This window comes from Taudactylus pleione, unplaced genomic scaffold (genome assembly GCF_031769625.1).
Source record: "Taudactylus pleione unplaced genomic scaffold, aTauple2 ptg000609l, whole genome shotgun sequence".
Lineage (NCBI taxonomy): Eukaryota > Metazoa > Chordata > Amphibia > Anura > Myobatrachidae > Taudactylus > Taudactylus pleione.
The window spans coordinates 12,542,661-12,569,100 of NW_028285011.1; the positions used below are offsets into that span (position 1 = coordinate 12,542,661).

General features: G+C 42.0%; 1 protein-coding gene across 1 annotated transcript in view; it reads right to left on the reverse strand.

The window, feature by feature from the left end:
• The window catches only part of LOC148480645 (interleukin-1 receptor type 1-like), a 79,398-nt gene extending 76,810 nt beyond the window's left edge, over nt 1–2,588 (reverse strand). Inside the window, exon 1 of the mRNA XM_088454169.1 lies at nt 2,495–2,588. The gene's annotated coding sequence lies outside the window, so the exon portion shown is untranslated. The remainder of the gene's footprint in view (nt 1–2,494) is intronic.
• Between the last annotated feature and the right edge of the window lie 23,852 nt (nt 2,589–26,440).

The window sequence follows — 26,440 nt, forward strand, 5'->3', positions numbered from 1 at the left end:
AAGAGGCGGGTGGACAAACAAAAACCCACAAATTCTGACAAACTCCAAGCATTGATTAAGCAAAAATGGGGGCCATCAGTCAGTATGTGGCCCAGAAATTGATTGACAGTATGCCAGGGCGAATTGCAGAGGTCTTGAAAAAGAAGGGTCAACGCTGCAAATATTATCTCTTTTGCATTAACTTAATGTAATTGTCAATAAAAGCCTTTGGGCTCTATTTCCTATTTGCATTTGTAATGCAGATTGTAGTGTGATATTATCGACTGAATTCGCATTGCGAATTCAGGCAATATCACAGGGATTTACTACAAATCCCTTGCAGGGACAGAGCTTGCGAGAAAGCTCTGTCCCTGCTAATCCCCTCCGTACTCTAGTCACGATATTTTCGCAAAAAAATACCGTGACTAGTGCCCCGCACATACGCCAACCGGCCACCGCTGCTACCCCCCCAGCGCTAAGCCCCGCCCCTGACACTAAGCCCCACCCCCTCCCTTAATAGCACTTACCTGCAGTCAACGGTGCTCCGGTGATGTCTTCCATGCCTCCGGTCAGCTGATATCCCATACTGCACTGGGACCCGATCACCTGATGACCGGGCCGCAGTGCACCATGGGAGACCAGCTGACCGGAGGGGAGTCATCACCGGAGCCCCGACCACCGGTCCCTGGAGTCAGGTAAGTGAATTTTTATTTTTTTTGCAGTGTATCAGCTTGCGGTCTGTTTAGACCACACAGCTGATCACTGGGACCAGCTCCGGGCTCTGCTCTGCCTTTTAGAGCAGAGTAGGAGTCCGGTAACCGGGGGAGACCCTGGATAATGCCACCTCAAGGTGGCATTATTATCACAGGGCTTTCCCCGGTATATTTTTACGATTTATTTTTAGTAACTTTGGTCGGATCACATTTCCCATTACAATTATGGGAAATGCGATCTGCTTACTAAAAATAAGTGATACTTAGGGGTTGAAGTAGAATTTTACGAATTCTACTCCAATTGCCCTGTAATAACTATAGGTGATACTAAAATAATGTGAAAAGGGTGTGAAAACACCCTTTTTCACTTTATTTTAGTAAAAATAATGTTAATAAATAGAGCCCTTTGATACTTATGAAATTTTACTTCAGTATACCATACTAACATCTGACAAAAAGGTCTAAAAACACTGAAACCAATACGCATGTCATTCTCAAAACTTTTGGCCATGGCTGTACATAGTAGGGATACTTAAAATTATGCAGAAACTGTTGTTTCTGCATCATTTTATGAAAAATCGGTTTGATAATTAGTCCCCTAAATATATGCACATTTTAAATCTGCCCCACCTGCTGTGCAACATAGTTTTGCACCTTTTTTTGATTTGCTCCTATTTCTGAAAGTGCACAGGTGATGTTCTCACATTTTATCAAAGACTCTTTCAAATCCTATCCATAAAATAAGTCCATAAAATATGGTATATACCGAAATACGGAATATTTTTAGCATGACCTTTGATTTTTGATGGTTCAATGTACACAAACTTTGTTTAAGGCACAAAATTATTAAAAATAAAGAATACAATGGCCTATAAGCTGTGTGTTTAAGGTGTATATGAAACATAAATACATTTCATGTATGTACACAAACTTTGTTTGAGCCACAAAATTATTGAAAATATTGTATAAAATTACCTGCAGTCTGTGTGTATATGAATCATAAATGCATTCTGTGTTTAGATTTGGGCCCTAAAACATTTCAATATGGTATGCAAATATTCCAAAATACGGAATATTCCAATATCCAAAATACCCTTGTACCCAATTATTTGGGATATGGAAGACTCAACCTGTATTACAAAGTGTATTCTCACATTTAATTACAGTAACAGAAGAAAATAAACCACATACTTTGTATCCCAAACTTATTAGTCTGTTTCTTTGCTTTTAATTACAAGAACACCTAATATTAATAACTACAACAGTTAATATTAACCATATAAGCTATATACATATATCGAAAACAGTAACGTGCAATGTTGGGTTGCAGGGTCTCACTAAGAGGCCTATGTATATTAATAATTGCGGCAATGGCACGATTATTATCAGTCCATATCAAAATTAAATTTTTCCTTTTTATTTAAAGTCTCCTTACTATGCACTAAATATAGCTTGCAAAGACAGAGATGGTGATAACCTGCGGATTATATCACAGTCATTGGAGGAGTCTTTCACATTTTCAAAAGAGTCTTCCTGAGAAACTGACACTGACAAATTATGCAGGAAGTGCAGTTTCTATATGATTTTATGAGACAAAAACAACACCTTGATAAATGGGCACCATTTAAAAAAACTTTTAACATTAATGAAGATGGGAAGGAGATTCCTTGACTCTGTCTGTAATACTGTTCTAACTTCTAACAGTCCTATCGATAGAGAGTGTGAGAGAGAGTTACACAATACACTATACACCCACCCATTTCTGCCACAAGAAAAATAAATAAGAATGGATGTAACAGTACCTATATTTGGTGAGTGACATGTACCCTGTGAATATAGGAGGCAGCGCAGTAGTGTGTCCCCTCTCGCCAGTATATACTGTCTCATAGCTGGACTGCTGGTATCATTGCTGGAAATATTTCTCTTCCTGCAGGGGAGGAGCAGAGGCTGCAGATTTCGACATCCCACAGCATGTTTGTACAGATTTACTTCCCAGCATTTCCAGTACTTGAACTATGTTCTACTGGCTGCCAAGAGCTGTCTCCAGGCTAGTTAACTAGTTCTATTCCAAACCGCTTACTTCTTATAGGGTTATTATTCTTAACTTTCAAACATGAAATAGAGATTAAACATAATGAATGTGATGATCAAAATAAGATGAATGTAGCAGGTACTTTGTTCATAGTTACTGAAAGGTAAAAATAATTATTCAAACATTTTAAATGCAGATAAAAATTATACTGTAATTTAGAGATGAGCGGGTTCAGATCTCAAATATTCGAACCCACCCGAATTTTGAGATCCGGGGCGAGAACCGAACGTGCATTCGGTTACTCCGCCGGCCCCGGATCTCAATCCGAGGCAAAACCATGGAGACGAAATCTCGCGGCTCTCTATGATCTATGTAGTATATAGGGACCACGCGGCGGACGCCATTTCACTCCGGTTGTGAAGACTGAACAGCGAGGGTGGGTAGTGTAAGGCTGGGAGAGGTGCTGGTGTTGTGCTGTGCTGTCTGCTGTGTCCTGGGCTGGTGTTGTGCTGTCTGCTGTGTCCATCTGGGCTGGTGCTGATCCATCTGGGCTGGTGCTGTGCTGTCTCGTGTGTCCCGGGCTGGTGCTGATCCATTCTGGGCTGGTGCTGTGCTGTCTGCTGTGTCCATCTGGGCTGTTGCTGATCCATCTGGGCTGGTGCTGTGCTGTCTGCTGCATTCATATGGGCTGTAGCTCGGCTGTCTGCTGCATCCATCTGGGCCCAAGATCTGGTCCGTCAAAAAAAAAAAAAATGTATATTGTCAATTTATCTTCTGTGTGTGTGTGCATGTTAGGCTTAGCCGCACATGATACAGCAACGCAACCTAGTGCTGCCCGACTCCATTCGTCTTCAATCGATGCTCTGGGCCCAAGTTCTTGACCGTCAAAAAAAATAAAAATATATATATATATCTATTGTCAATTTATTTTATTTATTTTATTTTATTTGTTTACGTGTGTGAATTTTTTGTAACTCCACCTTGGCTATACTATTGGTGCTTGTGACACTGCTTCAAGACCGCAGAAAATATGGAGGGCTGTCACATGACAGGAGAGCAAGGCCAAGAACCACATGTTATAGCTGTCGCCAGCAGTGCAATACCGTCAACTTCCTCGTCCTCTATGAAGGCCCATGCCCCAGGGCTTAAGTCACGCCATCGATATGGTACAGCTACTTTTACTGAAGTTAAGAAAAAAAAATTGAAAGGAAATTTGCCTTTACATAAACAAAAAATTGGCAATATGCCATTCATTACACGAAGTGGCAAGGAAAGGATAAGGCCTTGGCCTTTCTTTATGAAGACTGCTGATTCTGATGGCCCTTCTGCTTATAGTAGTAGTAGTGGTGGTGGTACCATTAAAACATTGAAAGTTGTTAAGATGAGTAAGACAGCTCCGGAAAAACCAAATATGCCCTGAGAAATCGAAATCACAAATCCCCGAGGAGAGTGCAAGTGTGTCCGCGGTTGCCATGTGTGAGCCAGACCTAAATACTAGTGTACTGGAGGATCCTCCAAGTTCCAACATTTGTGTGCCCTCTGTAAATGTGGGGAAGGGCAGTCAACATCTTGCAGATGTAGTCAGTGAGGATGCTTCTGTGGAATTGCACATGGAGGAGGAGGATGTTTTGGTAGTTGAAAGCGCTAAGTATGATGAGGATGTTGATGATGAAGATGTTGGTGATGAGGATGTTGATGCCGAGGGTGCCCTATGTGTAAGTAAGGCAACAGCTGTTGCCCATGGATTGAAAAAGCCAAAGCCCATTGTTGTCATGCCGGGGCAAAAGACAAAAAAATCCACTTCTCACGTGTGGAACTATTTCCACCTCAATCCAGACAACAGTTGTCAAGCCATATGTAACCGTTGCCAAGCATGAATGAGTAAAGGAAGGGACCTAAACCACATAAGAACCTCCTTCTTGTTATATCACTTGGAGCGCATTCATCAAATATCAAAGTGTATGTCGCCAAGTTCCAAAACTCAAAACGTAACAAGTCCAGTGTCACCTACCTGCTCCCGCTCTGTGGGATCCAAGTGCCTTCGATCTCCAACACCACCTGCATCATCAACATCCTAATTCGTCATCGGGAGTAGTTCTGCTGCATCCAATGTTGTTATTCGAAGCATGATTGACTCCTCTCCTATCCGTGATTCCTCAGAAGGATCCTTGATGACTATGCCTGTTGCTGCTGCTGTTGCTGTGAGTGGATCTTCATCCCAGAAGGAGACTAGGAGGAAGACTACTTGTAGCGTATCCTCCAAAAAACAATTAACTGTCAAACAATCGTTTGCCAGGGCAAACAAGTATGACAGCAATCACCCATTTGCACAGCGGATTACTGACGCCATAACAGCTATGCTGGTATTAGATGTGCGTCCAGTATCCGCCATTACTGCAGTGGGTTTTCAACAGTTAATTGAGGTCCTGTATCCTTGCTACCAGATCCCTTCTAGATTCCACTTTGCTAGAACAGCAATTCTAAGTCTGTACAAGGACATTAAAAAAAACTTTATTAATGTCCTCAGAAATGCCGTTGTACCCACTGTCCACTTGACCACTGAGATGTGGACAAGTGGGACAGGGCAAACTATGGATTACATGACTGTGACAGCCCACTGGTAGGTGTATTGCCTACAACAGCAACAGCAGAAGCAACATCTACCAAAAGACAGCTGATACAGAGGCAGGCTACTCTTTGTATGACTGGTTTCACTAAGAGGCATACCACTAAGAACCTCTTAGAAAAACTCATTGCTAATTGGCTTACCCCACTTGGACTCTCCTTGGGATTTGTGACTTTGGACACCGCCACCAGTATTGTGAGAGCATTACATCTGGGCGAATTCCAACAAGTCCCATGTTTTGCTTACACAATTAATTTAGTAGTGCAAATTTTTTTTAAAATGACAGGGGCGTGCAGGAGATGCTCTCGGTGGCCCGCAAAATATCTGGACATTTTAGACATTTGGCAAATGCTTGTCGAAGATTGCATTACCAGCAGGTACTGTTAAATTTGCCCTGCCATCAGCTGAAGCAAGAGGTAGTAACTCGATGGAATTCTACCCTCTATATGCTTCAGCTGATGGAGGAACAGCAAAAGGCCATCCAGGGCTATACAACGGGCTATGACATAGGCTGTGGAGGCGGAATGCCCCTTACTCAAGCGCTGTGGAGAATAATTTCCGTGTTGTGCAAAGTTCTCAAACCCTTTGAACTTGCCACACGTGCAGTTAATTCAGACACTGCCAGCTTGAGTCAGGTCATTCCCCTCATCAGACTTTTGCAAAAACAGCTGGAGAAACCGAAGGAGAAACTGAAACAGCGATTGCGCAAGGTATGTCGGACTGATGGATCAAGCCCTTGATTCACTTCACCAGGATCCAAGAGTCGTCAATCTATTTAAATCTGAAAAATATATTTTGGCGACCATTCTGGATCCTAGGTTTAAGTCCTACCTTGTGAATTTTATTTCCAACAGACCAAAATCTAAAACTATGCAAAGAGCTGTTTGTAAAAAAATTGTCAGCTGCAGCCGCACGTGAAACGCCATCATCTTCTCCTTCAGTTTCTGCAGCTGCCAGGAAAAACTAAATTTTCCTTACAGAATGCCTGCTGGTCATGCAGATCGCTCACCAAACAATGACATCTGGTCAGGCCTGAGAGAACTGCCTACTAGTGACATGTCTTCTACCGTGACTATGTGTGATACGGTCTCCATTCGCAGAATGGTAGAGGACTATTTCAGAGATAACATCATAATAGACATGTCAGACAGTCCCTTTCAGTACTGGTAGCAAAAGAGGCAGTTTGGAGTCCCATACTGTGATGATTAATCACAAGAATAATCGCCAGAAATAATATTTTGTGAACTATGAAGTCCTTTAATTGAACTGTGTGTGTCTAGAAGGGCTTTTGAATATAGGCATTCCAGGAAAAGTGGTTGATAATGATCTATGTCCTGTGATTTGAGGAGTGTTATATAACTGTGTGTCCTTTTAGTTTTATAGACTGTATAAACCTGGTATGTCCATTGCTATTTAGTGTGAAGGTCAGAAAGGGCTGGAATTAGCAAGTGAATGGCTTTCAGGTAACAAAATGATGTATATCCCTGACAGTGTGAGGTCATGTGTAAACAACTCTCCCTTTTTATGACCCCTGAAGTCAGTGTCCTAGATCATAATCCCAGAACCAGACCTCCTGTTACTTCAGTGCCCTACTTCTAAAGACTCTTGTTATGGTATAGAGACTAAGATAAGGATTCTGGTATTTACTATAGGTCTAGAAGGGGGAAGTTGAAGAGTGAGTTATTTCATCACTTATCTTTAAAGCAGGGACCATGTTAGTTTGGCCAGGTAACCCTGTATTGGAAATCTATTACTCTCAAACCCTGTTGACCTGATTGGGAGACCCTGTTAAGTATGAACAAAGAATTAGGGATGTATAAAAAGGGAATACCATCCGGCATTCAATGTTCACTCCTTGGGGTTCAGACAGTCAGGTCTGGGAGTGCATCAGGATATTCCTGTGGGTGAGATCCCCCAGCCCATCAGCAGTGCTAAGAACTTTAGTGTAAATTGTCTTAGGGACTCTGAATTATTTCTCTCTTTTATTTTTTAAGAAAATATTTGCATTATAATCTGTTTGTCATTTTATTAATATTTTTGTAACTAAGTCTTGAAAATATTTTTTGGATTAAAAACATTTAATCTAGCATATTCTCTGTGATTCTTATTGAACTTGCATGCCTGGATAGGCCCATGCTACATATTTGTGTGTCATTTGAATGTGATTTATTATTAATCTGTTGGGAGATCGCAGACCTCCGGAGAACCGGCTGCGTGGTGGCAGAAGAACCGTGTATTTTGGTAAGTGACTGCGGTGCGCCGGCGTCACAACCAGCTGATCCAGATTGTTGTATCTGCGAGTCAGCCCGGGTTCGTGACAAATTGGTGGTAAGCGGTGGGATAATCATTTTTATTTTTATAAGAACTTAAGTCAATTAGTTGTGTAGTTCTGGATAGGATCAGCATTCTAATTGACCGGAGAGTACGCTCAAGGCTTATAATATTTTAAAATACATACAGTTGTAAATATTTTCTGTCCCCCACCCCCCTTCTCTTGGTTTTTCTTTTCTATTTTTATTTGACAAGAAGTGAGATCCATGATGGCCACTGGGTACAAGCATCTAGAGAAGGATGAGCTTTGTGACCTATGTGAGGACAGAGGGATTGTCGGCACCCACAAGAGCAAAGATCAGCTGATCCAAGCACTCCTAGAGCAAATAAGGGCCAGGATGCTGGAAAGGATAACGCTGAGGCAAACTTTATTGGGAGAAATCCTCTGACACTGGACATTACAACCGATACTAGGGAAAGGTCGGATACCTTTGCTAGTTCCAGTGAGGTTATGGCCTTTTATAAGTTCTTGAAAAACGCCTGCAAAGATTTTGGGGAAAAGGACTTTGTGTTGCTCCTTCAGCTAATGCAGCAGTCCCAAGCCAGGGAAGCGGCGGAACGTGCTGCTGCTAGGGAAGCTGCCCGGGAGGTTGCAGAACGTGAAGCTGCAGAACGCCAAGCAGAGCGCTTATACCAGCTGGAGCTGGCTAGGCTGCAGTATCAGCCTGCTGCTAGAGACTTACATGTCACTCACCCAGAGAACCCAGACAGCACCACGGGATCAAAGTGAGCATGTTGTACCAAATCCCTATGATCCATATCCCATGATGAGTATGGCAGAGCTGATTGAAGAATGTCAGCTGCAAGGTGTCCCCTGCCACAGAAATACTCGTTATGATATAATCCAGCAGCTAATCAGCGCACAGGACAATGAGTTCAATGCCTTCAGCCTGTATCGTGATGTGATTCTGAATCCACCTTATAAGATGAGTTTTGAGGAACTGCTGGACTTCCTGGAGGAGTGTTTTGAATCCACTTTCAAAGAAGTATGGTTTTGGGGGAAACTCCTTACCCCATTTTGGCAAGACCAGTGACGCCGGGTGGATGCTGAAAGGCACCGCCTGCAACAGCTTATTTCACAAGCTAGAGAAGAAGCCACCCAGCCTACAGAGGTGGCCCGCAAGGAAAAGATGCCCTCACCAGCTACAGTCAACATGGAGTATTCTGCTGAGATATTGCGTCCGGAGGCCCAGTTCACACTGCTGAGGAAAGCTGATGGTACTAACAGCGTACCACTACAGGACGCCCAGATTGTGCTACTGGGGGAGGCTGTCTTTAAAGAGGACATAATTGTTCAGAATCCTATTTCTATGAGAGAGGTAGGAATGTCTGCGAATAATCCCACAAATGTGTTAGTGGACATTGAAGTTGGACGATTCTTATCCCAATATGTTCCTGCAAATGTTCCTGCTATCTCTATTGCTTCTATTGCACCATGTGACTCATTTCAGGTAGTATGTGTTCATACTGAATCTTGCAATATTGTGACTTTGTGTCAAGAACCTGAAATGCTCAGTGATCCTTTTGCATTTTGGAAGGTGACAGAGACATGTGAATATGATGTCATTGCTGATGTTGGTAATGCTGCGATCATAATACAAGCTAACCCTGTTTTCCCCCAGGTGAATTATGATGACCAGTGCAATTTGGGTATAACAGTATGTGATGACAAAAATATTGCCGATCTGTCTGTCCCAGAAGCTAACCCTTTGCAGATTCCCAGTGCAGAATCTAGGCAGGCAGAAACATGTTACATTGCAAATATCTGTGATATGGGGTTAGCAAATGATTTGATAACTGTTCCCTTATCAGTATTTGAGGTTAATACTGTATGCAACAAAGAGTCCAATGTAACCCCTTCATTTACAGTAATGCAACAGGCTATTGTAGTCATTTTGTGGGCAACAGAGTAAAGTGAGAGAATACTCTCTAATACCTCTTTTCTACCAAAAACCCGGGTCCGACCTTGGTTTTTGGACATGGTTCCAACCCTGGTCAGACCCAGGTCAGACCCATTTACACTGCACCTTTGATCTGGGTTACTCCCAGGTCAGCCCTGTTCACACTGAACTCAGGTCTGCCCTGCTAAACCTGTGAGGTCATAAAAAGTGGGAGGTGAATGCTCCACAACCACCAATCCGCTCATTTTAGGCATGATCCAGATCAGATAACCTGGGTTGCACCGTTTAGACTGCACCATTACCTGGGTCGATCCTGGGTCCAACCCTGGTAGCTACCTGGGTTGGATTGCAGGGTCACTTGACCCAGGTTATTTTTCAGGGACCCTTTTACACTGAGCTGCGACCCGGGTACACCCAGCAAAAACCCAGGTTTTTGCTCTGGTGTAAAAGGGGTATAAAGGAGATGTGGACTATTTAAAATAATTCCCCTCTCCAGACTGCACTGGAGAGACTCTGGCAGCAGATTGAGAGGAGGCTGAATAAATATTGGCTGGATACATTATATAAATCTGGACAGTGAATAATAGTATCACTTGGATTATTAAGGAAGTTCACAGAAATAACGTGGGATAAGCCATATGTGGTAACTATTAAAAATGATAAGTAATAAGCATGCTTAGGTACTAACATTGGATCCTACTAACAATATTGGATGTGACTGAGACTACTAATTACTACTAATTGGAGTGGCCATTATTGGCAACAAAGGATTATGAGCAATTACTAATTGAGTAGTATACTATATGATACACTGTCTTTAGAGATATTGATTGCAGGAGGTTGTGACCAATTAAAAATTGAGTGGCCAATATATATTGGATTATAATTATTAATATCAAGGGATTGTTGCTAATGTGGCTTAGCGATATATATCGAATGTATTGGTTTTAAATAATATCAAGATTTATTTTGCGATAAATGTTTGTACATGCATGTCTATTATATGACCATTTGGTAAATTATTAGAAAGGATATTAGTTAATGAATATATACGTGTCTTATCAACGTTGAAAATTATTAATAAATTATCTATATTAATATTTGAGCAGCGCCTCTTATTGTTATTGCTTTTGTGTGATTTACAGTAATGACCCGGCCCACAGCAGTGCAGAGGGGCTGTGAGTTAACCCTTGCAGGTGTGGAAACCAGCTCAATAGAGGTTAATACCCCTGATCCCCCCTGCCTCCCTGTACACAGGTCAGTCTCATACATTGATTTGGGAAAGGGTGGGGCAGTTGCTGCCCTAACTCCTCACAATGACCAGGTATTCCAGAGGGATGCTTTCAAAGCTGAACTGCAGGCTGATCCTAGCCTGGAATCTGTAAAAGCAAGAGTTAGCCGAGCAGGACAGAAAGGGAAACATGTTAGAATCAGCCAGGAATACCAGGAAGGGAAACCAGATATCATTTTTGTGGAAAATGAAATATCTTCAAAGAGAAATATCAGGGTTGTACAACAAGGTGCAGTTACTGGCATAGCCGAGTGTCCCACTGTATATGGTACTGGTGAAATTACTCCAATCCCTGGTGCAAAAGATCTGGAAAAATTACAAGTACAGGGATTGATGGTAACGAAATGTGTAAACGTGTGTCTGATGTGACTCCTGCCATAATTGTAAGTACCAGGGAGGAAGCAGCACAGAGGAGCTGTGCAGTAATCCCTGAAGGAATGAGCAGTGTTCTGCTAGCAGTCACAGAGGACAGTAATATTGTGTGTCCAAAGTCTTACCACACTCACACACCGACCCTCATTCCAGCAGATCTAGGAAGACAGGAAGTTTTCAAGATGGAATCTGCTAGGGTCAGTAATGTGTTAGAGTTTACCCCTGTTTGTATGGCAACTGATGGTCCAGGTATCAGGGCCAAAGTATATAGTTCGCAGTATGTGATGTATTTCTGTGCTAAGACAGGTCATGAGGGGGAGGAAAGGATTCTAGCCCCAACTAACTATGAGAGAGAGAACCTTAGCCTCAAACTTCCTGCTGCTGAGCCTGTGCTTGTGATCCTGTCACACACCACTGACCCAGTCATAAGCCATATGCCCCCCACTGGGCTGTTTGATAAGGACCTGACTGGAATGCTGGATAGCAATGCATTACAATTAGATGATCCTGTGAGGGAGGAGAGTGTGTCAGAGTCACAGCTGATCCTACTCCTTGAATTAGAAATGCAGGCTGGTGATCAACTTTTAAAAAATGTGTCTGATTGTACTTTGTCTCCAATGACTGACATTGAGGTTGCAAAAGTTCCCTTTCCTGTTGTAGGTCTCAGGGAGCTAGAGATTGACAATGATCACTCCCAGATACTATGTAAGGAGATGGAGCCAGGGCAGAGTGAAAAAGGGAAGTACTCCCTGAACCAGCAGTGATTCAGACCAGGTCAGATGAGCTGGAGGCCCAGGACAGCCCAGAAGGCATGAATGAGGTGCCGTATTCAAGGTACAGGGTAGAAGAAGGTATCCTTCACCCACAACCAGACATGGGGGAGGCTATAGCTTCAGGGTCCACCCCTAAGGTTGATGAGAAGGTTGTGTCTATGTTAGGTACTGCCGAGTACTCTCACAGGTCTGAACCCCACTCTAGCACCCTAAACCAAATACTTAGGACTTTCGTCAAGTAAAGGAGGGTACCTTGTGGCCAGTAATCCCTGTAAAAGAGGTTTGCTGGAGTGGTGTGTGTGTCACCTGCTAGCCATGCAGCTGATCGGGAGGACGCGCGTTTCGCCTGTGGCTTGGTCACCTGATCACCATGGGCTCCATGCTAATCCTGTCTCTTTTTTCTACTAGCACCCAGCCAATCACTGTGCTCTATTTCTGAGTGATGGCTGGTCGATCAGGTGACCAAGCCACAGGCGAAACGCGCGTCCTCCCGATCAGCTGCATGGCTAGCAGCTGACACACACACCACTCCAGCAAACCTCTTTTACAGGGATTACTTGCCACAAGGTACCCTTCTTTACTCTCCCTCACAGCGCTCTCTTAACTGGGTGGATGCCAGTGACTTTTCCTGCAATGCCGCATTGGTAACAGGAATTAGACACGGCTGAATTCCCAGAAAGCAGAAGTGCTTCTGTTGTTTCCTCCAGGGTCAGCGTCTCTTCCTCTCTCTCATCCCTTGTTTGATTACTGACAAGGGACAGCAGAATTGGTTAGTCGCTCTTCTTGTCACCCTGGACCTTACTTTTTTCATTCACTGACATAGGTGATTTAGGATTTATATTTCCAGTTACTGTTATTGAATGCTATTGTATTACATCCCATATGTGACCATGTGGTAAGGATGATTACAGTATAGATCTGGTTTTCCAAATGGACAAGTGATTTAATTATGTATCTTTATTATCTGTTTTATATATTGTTTACATCACAGATCTGCTACAATAGGGATGAGTGATTATATTTTTCATTTCTCCCATTAGGTCATTACTGCATTATCTGCTGCCTTATATTTTGTTTAACTCTCAGTCTTTATATGCATTAGATTTATAAATGTATGTGCACATAACAAATCCCTTTGAGGACAGGTACTATTGATTTACATATATTAAGATTCAATTTTTGTCTAAATTGCATGTCTTTATTCATTTATCTACATATATTGTACTAGTATCTAGATTGTATCTTTATTTCCAGTCAGGGTCCCCTGATGAATGAGGTTACTTGATTCTATTGCAGTTTCACATTTGATTTGTATGTAATACTTTTTCATTTATTTATCTATTTATGCTTAAGAGAGAGGGTATTTTGGTTTCAGTATACTGTGTTGACACATGCGTATATATATATTCTTATCATAATATTTATTGTGTCAGATTTAAGAGGTTTTTCATTAGTATTTTTTGGAGTGGTTTAGTCCTGAGGATTAGAGTATATTTAATTTTTATATATGCATTTATTTCTCACCTCAGGATCTATTTAAGCAATCTACCAAGAGAAAAAAAGTTTCACCTTCCAAATACATCAGTGTTTGATGTCTTATTGTTATGTGTAAAGTTATGCGTTAAATTATTAGAGTGTACTAAATATCACTCTTTTTAGAGGGAATATAATAAAGGTTAAATTTTATTTATCTATCATCTATTACTCATTTCTCGATAATTATTATTTTCTCAAGAGTGACCCAAAAAGCAATTTTTAGTCTTGTGTTGCCTCTTGCAACAATTTTTGTATGTGTATTACACAAATTCTTTGGGTGCACCACCAATAAGAAGGTCATCAAATAAATACATATTGCATGATTGACCATTATCTTGGTTTTCTTTATAGTGATCATATTTGTGTTTTCGGTGCAGATTCTTTACACCTATTAGATACCTGGTAAAGTCCCCAGCTAATAGTGCCAGATCTCCAAGATGTCAATTATGTGTTGGCAACAGGGGACGGAGAGAAGAGCGAGACTGTGTACCACAGTAATTTGCTCAGAGCTTGGCATGACATGGAAACTTGTGTAATAGCCATGTGTTGCCTAAATGAAAATGATCAGAAAACTGACCCCTTGTTTGATTTAGCAGCTACTGCTAAAGAGGCAGATGGGTACTGCAATGAGATGACATGGTAGTGGGGGTCACAGAAGAGAATGTGATAGGTGGATCACTGTCTCTCCTGTGTCCAACTTCAGGGGGGCGTGTGACGAGTAATCGCAAGAATAATCGCCAGAAATAATATTTTGTGAACTATGAAGTCCTTTAGTTGAACTGTGTGTGTCTAGAAGGGCTGAGGTATTACCCCACCTCTTTTGAAGATAGGCATTCCAGGAAAAGGGGTTGATAATGATCTATGTCCTGTGATTTGAGGAGTGTTATATAACTGTGTGTCCTTTAGTTTTATAAACTGTATAAACCTGGTATGTCCATTGCTATTTGGTGTGCAGATCAGAAAGGGCTGGAATTAGCAAGTGAATGGCTTTCAGGTAACAAAATAATGTATATCCCTCACAGTGTGAGGTCATGTGTGAACAGCTCTCCCTTTTTATGACCCCTGAAGTCAGTGTCCTAGATCATAATCCCAGAACCAGACCTCCTGTTACTTCAGTGCCCTACTTCTAAAAACTCTTGTTATGCTAAAGAGGCTAAGATAAGGATTCTGGTATTTACTATAGGTCTAGAAGGGGGAAGTTGAAGAGTGAGTTATATCATCACTTATCTTTAAAGCAGGGACCATGTTAGTTTGGCCAGGTAACCCTGTATTGGAAATCTATTACTCTCAAACCCTGTTGACCTGATTGGGAGACCCTGTTAAGTATGAACAAAGAATTAGGGATGTATAAATAGGGAATACCATCCGGCATTCAATGTTCACTCCTTGGGGTTCAGACAGTCAGGTCTGGGAGTGCATCAGGATATTCCTGTGGGTGAGATCCCCCACCCCATCAGCAGTGCTAAGAACTTTAGTGTAAGTTGCCTTATGGACTCTGAATTATTTCTCTCTTTTATTTTTTAAGAAAATATTTGCATTATAATTTGTTTGTCATTTTATTAATATTTTTGTAACTAAACCTTGAAAATATTTTTGGGATTAAACACATTTAATCTAGCATATTCTCCGTGATTCTTATTGAACTTGCGTGCCTGGATAGGCCCATGCTACATATTTGTGTGTCATTTGAATGTGATTTATTATTAATCTGTTGGGAGATCGCAGACCTCCGGAGTACAGTCTGCGTGGTGGCAGAAGAATCGTGTATTTTGGTAAGTGACCACGGTGCATCGGCATCACAGCCAGCTGATCCAGATTGTTGTATCTGCAAGTCAGCCCGGGTTCATGACACATATACAAACTGGCTTTGCATTACTTAAGTTGCCCACCCTCCAGTGTGTACTCCGAAAGAGTTTTCAGTGCAGCTGGCAACCTCGTCAGTGATCGACGTAGGAGGTTACTTCCTCAAAATGTGGAAAAGATGATGTTCATTAAAATGAATTACAAATTCCACGAGGAAGACCTCTACCAGCAATTACATAAAAAAATTACAGATGCGCCTATGGTGGATTCCAGCGGGGACGAATTAATATTGTGTGAAGAAGAGGATGACGAGGACGACGACAACTTGTAATGTAAAGCCAGTTTGTGTATGGGATCATTTTCATTTCCATGTCCAATGCACATTGGCAGCTTATTTTATGAGGGTCCAAACAAACCAATCATTTCAGCCACAATTGGCAGTCCTTGTCGCTAAAATGATTGCTTTGTTAAACTGTGAAAGTCCTGCTTTGTATACAACATAAGGGTGGGTGGGAGGGCCCAAGGAATATTCCATCTTGCACCTTTTTCCTTTCCATCATGTGCTGGTTGGGGCATTGCTGCCTGACATTTTAAATTAATATTATGGTTGGCATCAATTTTACAGCCAGGGGCTGCACCAATGAATTTCTTTCTATTATTAATTATTCAGCTCGGGGATGCACCAATGAATTGTTTATTAATTTATTTATCAATTTTACAGCCAGGGGCTGCACCAATGAATTGTTTTTAAATTCATTTATTATCAAATTTACAGCCAGGGGCTGCACCAACTATCAACTATCAATTCTTCAATCCTCAAGGGTATCCCAACCATCATCTTTGCACAGTCCTCAACTCTATTAATAATTATATCAATCAGTTTTGAGCCAGCAAGCTGGATGCAACCTTTTGGCCCTTTAACTAGATGAAAAAAAAATCAATATTGTGAGCTGTGAGGTGTTCAAAATTGACTAGAAACTAGTGGAAATAAATGTTATTGAGGTTATTAATACTGTAGGAACAAAAAAATTTGATTTTAGCTGTTTTTTTTATTTTTTAAGAAAAAATCCAGATCCAAAACCAAAACACAAAAACAAAACATGGAGGTGAGGTTTTGGCAAAACCAATCCAGATCCAAAACCAGGGGAGATCCAAAACCAAAACACGGGGGTCGACGCACATCTCTAATTTAAACTGATTTTGTTGAAAGTACTACTAAATCTAAAGGTTTAATTTTATTGACCATTTAAATTTTTTTCCCGTGAATGGGTGGGGAGGGACCCTAGTGCATTGCTTTGCCCAGGGCCCACACTGCTGTTAAGACATCCCTGCACTCGTTGATACCCTTAGACTTTCCTCAAGGATCTATGCAGCTTGTTCTTCAGCCTTAGTGTTTTTTTCGTGCACAGATTTGCCTTTAAAAGTGACATATCTAGACTCGGGGTGATTCAGCTTAGGATGGAATTGCAATGCTGCATATAAGCAGCTTTGTAATTCCATCCATGCTAATATGCAAATGGGACAGGAGGTGTATGACACCCCCTGCTGCGTTTGCGATTCCAGCACTGTGACCATTGGTCCGTGGACGCAGCCCCTGGCCTTGCCACTCCTGGAAAATGGGGCCGACATGCCCTGTTTCTGGGAACGCCAGTCATCCCCGCCCCCACACCGCCCCTTAAATGCATCTGCCTGTCAATCAGGCAGAGGCATAGCAGGGGCTACGAGCAATCACACAAGATCCGTTTTGCACCTTTGCAGAATGGGTCCTGTGCACGCACAGATTCCTGATAATCGGGAATCTGCAGTCAGCATTGCACTTACGTGCAATGCTGATTTAGACCCTCAGAAGGAGAAGGTGTTGCATGCAAGTTTACTGAAGATTTCTGTGTTTGGCCCCAACCTCGACAATAGGCATTCTAGTATATGAAACAGCAGTAGCATGACCACCACTCACAAAGAAAGGACATGATCTGAGCCTTGCCACTGCATGTGGTGTATGGCATGTTAGCGTTTTGCACATTTATTGGCAGTAACTTTTTCCTCTATAGTTAGAGTTGATGTTTTCTTTAAGATTGTTAAATACAGTTTAGATTAGAGGTGCCTTTTACACATTTTCCCCTTTACCTCGTTTTGTACCTGCCAGTACTAGTGCCGGGCATACTTACCAACTCTCCCTGATTGTCAAGGAGACTCCCTGAAATAGTAGCAATCTCCCTGACGACTATTGCAATCTCCTTGATTGCACCTTACCCCCATTATTAAGTTTTTATTTAAACTCCCTTCCCCCCAGAGATATATACTTTACATTCATATGGGATCATTAGTATAATTTCCCTGCATTGGTTATAAGGCACAATGATCACCCCTATGGCTACATGCATTTTCTCAAAAGTATCAGTGTGTTTTCATCAAAAAGTAGATCTTTCAGGCTCATTTCCATTTGGCTGTAATTTAATTTTGTTGCACGCATCTAATGGTGCATGCACACGGCCAGATTTTTCCTTCAGATCTGAACGATAATGATTTAAAAATCGTTCAGTCGTTCATATCTGAAGGAAAAATCTGACATATCTGACATGCCTGAACGATGGACGATGAACGATGCGCGTTCCCGTTTGTCAGATAACGATATCTGACATCTGATGTGTTTGCAGTCAGACTTGGACGATTCCATTAATTTTAATGCAGTCAAAAATCGTTCAATCGTTCAAATCGTTCATCTGACAAATCTGACCGTATGTATGCTCCATAAGATGTAGCTGTACTCGTCCACTTTACTGCCACGCTCATAGGTGTTGCTTTCACAATCTCCCTGAAATGCTTTTTCAAAAGTAGACAAGTATGATACTTCAGTCATGAATCAGTCATGAATCAGTATCGACTGATTCATGACTGATTTTCAAAAGTAGACAAGTATGATACTTCAGTCATGAATCAGTCATGAATCAGTATCGACTGATTCATGACTGATTTTATTTTTTATACCAGGACAGGAGTAAAGCTACTGTATTTATAGTTAAATTCTGTCACACCAAGTGAACATACAATGAGATAGAGAAAGAAGGGACTGTTACCTTTACCATGCAGTTTTATTAAAAGACTGCAGATTTTTGTTGACACCAAAAGAAATAAAATGCCTCATTTCCATTTATTTATTTTTGGGGTGTAGCTGTCAGGGACACGTCTACCCTTCACACACCCACTAAGCACAGTAATATACGCTGCCTTTAGGAAACACACACTCTTGAATAAATACAATTTTAATTGAATTATAATAAAAGCCTCGGTTTTTTAAACACCATCACAAAAATGTTTTGTTTACACTTTTTTATTTTAGGGGTGCAGATGTCAGAGACACATCTACTGGTCTACATACACCAACTATACATAGTAATTAAGAAAAGAAAAACACCCGGCGCTTTCTAAAAAAATAATTTAGAACTGCTGCTCCCCTTGTGGGTGGCTGAGCCCAAAGGATGAATGGAAACTAAACTAAAAACATATGGGGACGCAATACACAGTAATATACACTCTTGGACAAAAATGCAATTTTTATTATTATTATTATTATTTATTATTATTTTTTAATAACAAGAAAAGAGGTCTTTTTTGGGGGGTGCAGCTCACTCTAAGTGACACAGCACAGTCATCTTCCCCCATACACAAGTGACTGACACTCCTGACGAAGTCCTGCTAAACTAGCTTGAGTGACAAACGCGTTGAGGGTGATAACAATTCTGATATCCTGATCCAGTCCTTTGTGATTCACATAAGCCTTTTTTGAAAATAATCCATTTGCTTTCTGTGTTTGGTGTATGTAATACATTTAAAAAAAATACTGCACTATGAGCTTGCTTTTTTATTACATTTACTTGCTTAAAAAGTAACTGTGATAAAATTAGTTTGTAGGCTGCTAAGGTGAACTTGTATAACATAATATATACTTTCATATTAATTTCATATGCCTTTATACATTTGGGCCCAATCCATCATTTTAGTAAATTAAACTGCATATGAATTATTGTGCTTAATATTTATTTGCAAGCTTAATTTTACTGCTTTAGACAAATTATTAATTGCAGGTAATTTTATTAAGGTCTTGCATGTAGCATATAAAATGGTAGTTGGAGTAAGTCAAACGATGGGTGGGACCAATGTCTTGTTTTCTGCTCAGAGCCAAAGGTATTCTTAATATGACATTGGCTGACAGTTATCGTAATGTATTATAATGTATTGAATTGAGAGTTTGAAGCTGGCAATCTTTGAACAATGATAAAAGTGGTGTGACAACAGCCAGAGCCACCTATACGGTTGCTATGGGGTCCAACGGTAACGTGGCCCAGAAAATGATTATCCATATAATCCAGTCCTGCTCTTCTGTGCATACATGAGGGATACCTATCCCACTGCACTTTTAGTTAACATAAGAGAAGAGCAAGGGCTTCTGGAATGGGTGGATAACCCCTTGACATTTTGTTATGGCAGTTCTTGATTGGATGATGCACCCCTGGCAAAACATGCTTAGAATTGGAGACCATACAAGAGATGTTGATCTGTGCAGTTATCTATTCTAGACACACTGATAATTGCATCCCACATACAGAACAAGATAATTGGTTATGTGCATCTATCTACAGTTACATACAAACTAATAATACATCCCACTATATTTAGCATGAACATTTTTAAAATAGATGGGATCATTGTTTTTTTTCTAATGGGCTGCAAGCCATGTTTCTAGTCACTGTGTAAACTTCAAGGTTGCAAAACAGGAAAACTTTCCTTTCATATCAAATAGGCCATTTCCCTTTACATGAATGCCTAACTGTTACTAAGTATGGGAAAAGAATTTGTATGTGGTTCTGTCCTCAATCAAGCTGCAGCTTTATAAGATGGCAGTTTGGTATTAGTTAAGATTAGCCATTTTAAAGGAATGGGTTTGAATTGCCGGCGGCTGTTTAGCCACCAGTTCAAATCCCGACAGCGTGTAGATGCCCCCGAATAGACCTGCTGAAGGTATTTTGAATGCTCTCAATAGCTGCTAATTAGCGTGTTTGCACAAGTGGTGAAGAATAGCATTTAGCAGGTTTTTTTGAGAAAATAACTAGTCCAAGCAAATTTGGGGTACATGAAAATGGGTGCAAGCTTGGTTAAAAGTCGTAAAAGTGAAGTTTTTAAAAATGTAAAATGCGCACCTTCAGCAAGCACCTACAATAAAAAAAAACACCTCCCCCATATTTGCAGACGCCCCAAAAGGTAATTTTGTTAGTTTAAGATTGTATCCCAACTTTGTTTTTTTTCGCTCCTTTTCTCAAAGTAATTTTTTGGGGTGTTCTTAAGTATTTTCTAAACTTTTTTTGACACAGATTATCTTTGGGGGGCTATCCCAAGGCTGCAGAGGGGTTCCCGCAAGTCTGGACCCCAAAACCCCAATCTGAACTTTTTTTCACCACCTATTCATAGGCGAAGCTTTTTTGCCTTTTCTAATGCATTGACTTTCTGCACCGGCGAAAAGTCTTTGGAATTGAATACGGGGATAAGTTTTGACCTGGCGAAATGACATCAACGGCAAAAACGGCTTTTCGATGCTAATTGAAAATGGCACTATATGAGAATTTGTGTAACTTTTTCTTATTACATACTGTACTTACCTACATATCTTATCTATTTTCCAGGATATAAAAGGAGGGGCAGGTTCAGATGGGCGGGGCAGGGGCATGGATCTATGAATTACAACCTGCAACGTCTTGTCATAATTTTTGGCATCATAGGTGAATCACATCAGCATGTCCACCCACTTTACCAGAGAAGGAAGACAGAAGGCTTTTTATGTGCCTTCCAGAATTTAAACTATCAAGCAAGCTAACTCAGAACACAATTAGGAGCTAAAACAGGGTTAAAACATAAGGGTTGTCTCCTTTTTATGATTTGAATTGTGTAGTCCTATTATCTCTAAGGGGTGGAGTTTTGGGTCAGAGTTGTTGGTTTATAATAGTGATTTCTAGGTTGGGAGGTCTCTTGCCTTTTTGGAAGTTCGTCTACAGCCCTACCCCCTACCCCCTCCTCATACCTGCCTACTGTGATAGTCAGCTATAAATTATTATTTTGTGGGAATGAATGGTAACAGTGTCAGTATTGCTGTACTATAGTAAAGCAAGCAAGCCATTGTTACCGTTCTTTCCTGCAAAACAGCTGACACTGGGCCTGATTTAGAGATGGACGCTAATGCGATTTTCACGCAGATCGAGCGATTGTTTGCCATCGCACATGCGTTTAAGCCGCTAGGCCAAGATGACTGCTGATGTTACAACGATGTTACTGATATTTACGCAGGTTTGCGTCGTCACACGCAGGTAAGAAGGCATAAGTGGGCGTCTTTATGCTCGGGTGATCTTTGCAGACATTAGCATATTTTTGCTGCTGCTTTGTGTATGAAATAGCAGCTGCGATCGCATTAGCGTCCATCTCTGAATCAGGCCCACTGTTTTGAGGTGCTCTCCCTGCCCATACATGGGTTTAGGCTAATCCAACATTCTGGGGTCCTTTTTGTGTGTCATTGACAGGGGAGTTTGGATACCTTGAGTTGTTGGTGGTGAGCTGGCAGTTGACCCCCATCTATACATTTTAATAGATTATTTGCCCATTCTTCTCCACCATAACTTTTCTCTCCTTTTAATAACTAAATAAAGCTGACCCTTTTCCCAGCCAATATGTTTTTATTGTAGATATAGGTGGAAAATGTAATAGGGCGAGTTCTGAAATCGGCGAGTCCCGTGTGAGACTGCCCGATGTTTTAAAGTAGTAATTATTTAACAGGCAAAATCCACCTGGTATGGGTTGGGCAGTCTTGCACGGGATTCCATGTCCATTTCACAATTGCACTTTGAAAAGATCATCAGAATGATACCATCTTAACAGGTAAATGGCAAACAGTCCTAACTACGAAACTCAATTGGGTATATTTACTAAAGGTCGATTTTAATCGATTTAAAATCAGTTAAAATATTGTGTTTTGGGGGCTAAATCACATTTACTAACATACAATGTTTGATTTTTCTTTTTAAATATTAGTAAATGTGTGATTTAGCCCCAGAAACACAACATCAACCAAAATCTTCCTTTACCTCTATGTGTCACGGTTGTTTCTTTTCCTTTATATACTTTTCTTTTTAAACTATTTTTAGAAGCACAAAGGTGCAGCTTGTGATGTCATTGGGCAAATATTATGCAATATTAATCAACACTTAAAAAATATTTTATTTCCTTCTCGAATATTTGTTGCTGTCTTTTGTGAACTAATTATGTTTTTCAGTCATATGAGTACACACATCATATATTGATTTATAATTTTTTGAGTCTTGGTACAGTACTCTTCTTTCACGATGAAAAAAATATCATGAGTGATAAATATGTTTTGAACTTGCTGTGAGTTCAGTGTAACAAACAGAGCCATTCAGCTTTTCAGCAAAGTCAGCTTTTCCGAAGAGTTAGACATTTTTCCTGACAGCTGCAGTGTCCCATTACTAAATTGCTTCATTTACTCAAGAAGTTATGGGGTTATTGTGTACTGTACTGTATATTGAGGTTTGCAGTCCTCTCTGAAGATGTCCCTGACTTACAAGCAGGCATCCCACTTACAGTAAGTGGCTGTATCTAAAATCCCTGCAGGCTCCTGTATCTGGTCTTGGGCTTCACATTTAAAGGGGGAGTAAGGCTATCTTGGAGTACCTGAAGCATATCAGTGCCTCCCTAGGAACTAGGGAGAGCAGCTTAATTAAGCCAGGGAATAGGAGCCAGGTCCCTGAGCAAGGATTCTGACAGCCGCTGTTGGATGCAGTGGCGTGACAAGGGGGGGGGGGTGTCGGAAATATAGTACTATATATCTATATCTAGATATCTATATCCACTAAGCAATAATCTTCCCATACAGCTAAATCAGAATAACACTAACAATAGCAAAACTGAGTATATAGGCAACCACAGTCTTTTAATGCGTCTATTCGCACATTTGCTCGTATTTTAAACCAGGAGTTAATGAAGAGATTGCTAAAGCACCCCATATTATGGATAATTTGAGTCGAGCAGAGCGTGCAGCACTCCAAAGGCTAGCCAACAATAATGAATTGATATTCAGACCGGCGAATAAGGGCGGAGCCCTGGTGGTACAGAATCTGTCAGACTACAAAGCCGAGATCCAGAGACAATTAAGTGACAATTATGTGTTTACATTACTAGTTCGTGACCCTTCAGATGGTTATAAGAAGGAACTCATAGAAGTGTTATCACGAGCCGTTTCCAATGGACATATCACCAGGGAACTCTATGAAGCACTGATCCCAGAACATCCAGTGGTCCCAATCCTCTATACGACTCCTAAGATACACAAGTCTCTACATAATCCTCCCGGTCGCCCTATTGTTGCCGCACGGAACTCTTTATTCCAACTGACAGCTGTGTATATTGATACTTTATTGCAGCCTTGCATCCAAGCCCATAAATATTTTTTGCTGGATTCTACAATGCTTTTAAGGAGACTTCAGGATTTGCCGATATTACATGAGGAGATTTGGCTATGTAGTATCGATGTCTGTAGCATTTACACGGTTATTCCGCATGAAGCTGGTTTGGCGGCCGTGAATACATATATTCGACAACATCCATTATATGAGGCACTGCATAGAGGGGACCACTACTGTGGGCACTGTATAAGGGGCACTACTGGGGCACTACTGGGGCACTGCATAGAGGAGACCACTACTGTGGGCACTGTATAAGGGGCACTACTGGGGGTACTGTATAAGGGACACTAATGGGAGTACTGTATAACTGTCACTACTGGGGGCACTGCATAGGTGGACCACTACTGGAGGCACTGTATAAGGGGCACTATGAGGGGGACAACTACTGGGGGCACTGTATAAAGGGTACTACTGGGGGCACTGCATAGGAGGGATCACTACTTGGGCACTGTATAAGGGGCACTACTGAGGGTTCTGTATAAGGGCCACTACTGGGGGCACTGTATAAGGGGTACTACTGGGGCACTGCATAAGGGGGACCATCACTCAGGGTATTGCATTGGGGGGACCACTACTGGGGGCACTGTATAAGGGGCACTACTGGGGGCACTGTATAAGGGGTACTGCATAGGGGAATCACTACTGGGGGCACTGTATAAGTGGCACTACTGGGGGCACTGCATATAGAGGACCACTAATGGGGGCACAGTAAGGGGCACTGCATAGAGGGGACCACTACGGGGGGCACTGTATAATGGGCACTACTGGGGGCACTGCATAGGGGGACCACCACTGGGGCCACTGCATAAGGGTGGACCAATGCTGTGGGCACTGCATAGGAGGGACGCATTGTATAAGGGGCACTTCTGGGGGCACTGCATAGGAGGGACCTCTACTGGGGCCACTGTATAAGGGGCACTGCATAGGGGCCGATCCACCGGTATGGATTTTGGGAACTGGGCAGGCTCCTGTGGGTTTCCACAAGCAGGAACCCCCAGGGGTCTTGGACTGTGGCCGGAGAGCACGGGGGACGTTCAGGTAAGTAGCGGGCGTCTGTGGCAGGTGCCCGCTGGTTCACAGTCCCTTTGGTCCCAGGGCTGGAGGCTCCATGGGGTTGGCAGCACAGTGGAGCGAGGCACTGAGCCTGCACTACCACTAGACCACCAGGGATAGCAGGCTGCAGCATTGCGGACATGCTGCAGCATCCCGGTGGTTAAACACATGCCAGGGGAGAGCGCCTTCACTGTATACCACAGGTGGCTCCTCCCCCGCTGCACACAGCGCCTTTCCACTGCGGTCTGGCGCTCTGTGGAGGCATTCCTCCTCTAGGCCTGCCTCCTTAGAGTTCTCCGGCGGCCATCTTTTTTGAGCATTCATGCTGGTCTCATAGAGGGGTGCGGAGTTTGGGTCCCACTACATACTTCTCCTCCAGTAATGTCAGCGTATGTAGCACTTTTCCTACCAGACTTTAGGTCTGTGTAGTTGATGGTAGTACTTTATATGTGCAGTTTTTTTTCTTGCATTGTATGTGTCTTATGCTAGCGCTTTCTGACTGTCATTTTCTTTTACTCTGTCAGCCATTTTGCTATTCCTTTAGCTTTCCTTCTCACAGCCCTCACGGTGCACAGTGCTGTCAGGGTGGAAGTTCACTGCACAGTTTAATTGAGTAATTGATTTCACTGTGGTGGGACACATACAGGTAACATGTCTGGGAGTGAATCCGGACACATTGAAACTCCTCTACTGCAGTCATGCTCCAGGTGCCATGCAGGTATCAGAGAGGGGGAGATCATTATTGGAGGGTTGTGTACCTTATGTACTAATACTGCAGGTTTCCCTGCTGGGACTAGCTCTTCACAGAAGCCTCCCTGGGCTTATTTTTACACAAGCTAGAAAATATCCTTGTGGGACGTTTGGCAGCCCCTCCCCCCATGTACCCTCAAATGAGGTTCACGCGGCAGACGGTAGTGCCATCTCCCATGCAGGGGGTCTCTAGACAGATGGTTGTGGCGCAATGCCTTCCTACGCAACCACCACCTTCTCAGATGTCGCCGGAGCCTATGTGGGTTAACTCTTTCTCCACCATGGTACAAAACCTGACAGAGATGTTGCAGGGTGATTGTCCTCTGCGGCTGGCTAAGAAAAATCTTTTGTCGTCTCAGTCCGCACATTATGAGGATGATGTGACATCAGACGACGGGGAAATACATTACTTATCAGACTCTGAGCTCCCTCAGAAAGATACTGAACCTAAGTCTAAGATTTATGTCCACAGTCTCATACGTATGTATATATGTGGACATGGAAATAGGGGATGAGGAGACCCCGGCGGCTAAATCCAACATGTTTTCTTTTAGGAAGTTAAAAGCACGGCTGCAGTTTTTCCTCTGTCTGATCAGTTGGTGGATCATTTGGAGGAGGCCTGGAAATCTCCAGGTAAGAGATTTCAGCTGCAGAAACATTTGGCTCATGCTTTTCCCTTTGAGGAAAATTATTTCTCTAAATGGGAAACTACTCCTAAGGTGGACTCTCATATTACACGCCTGGTGAAGAGTGTGACTCTT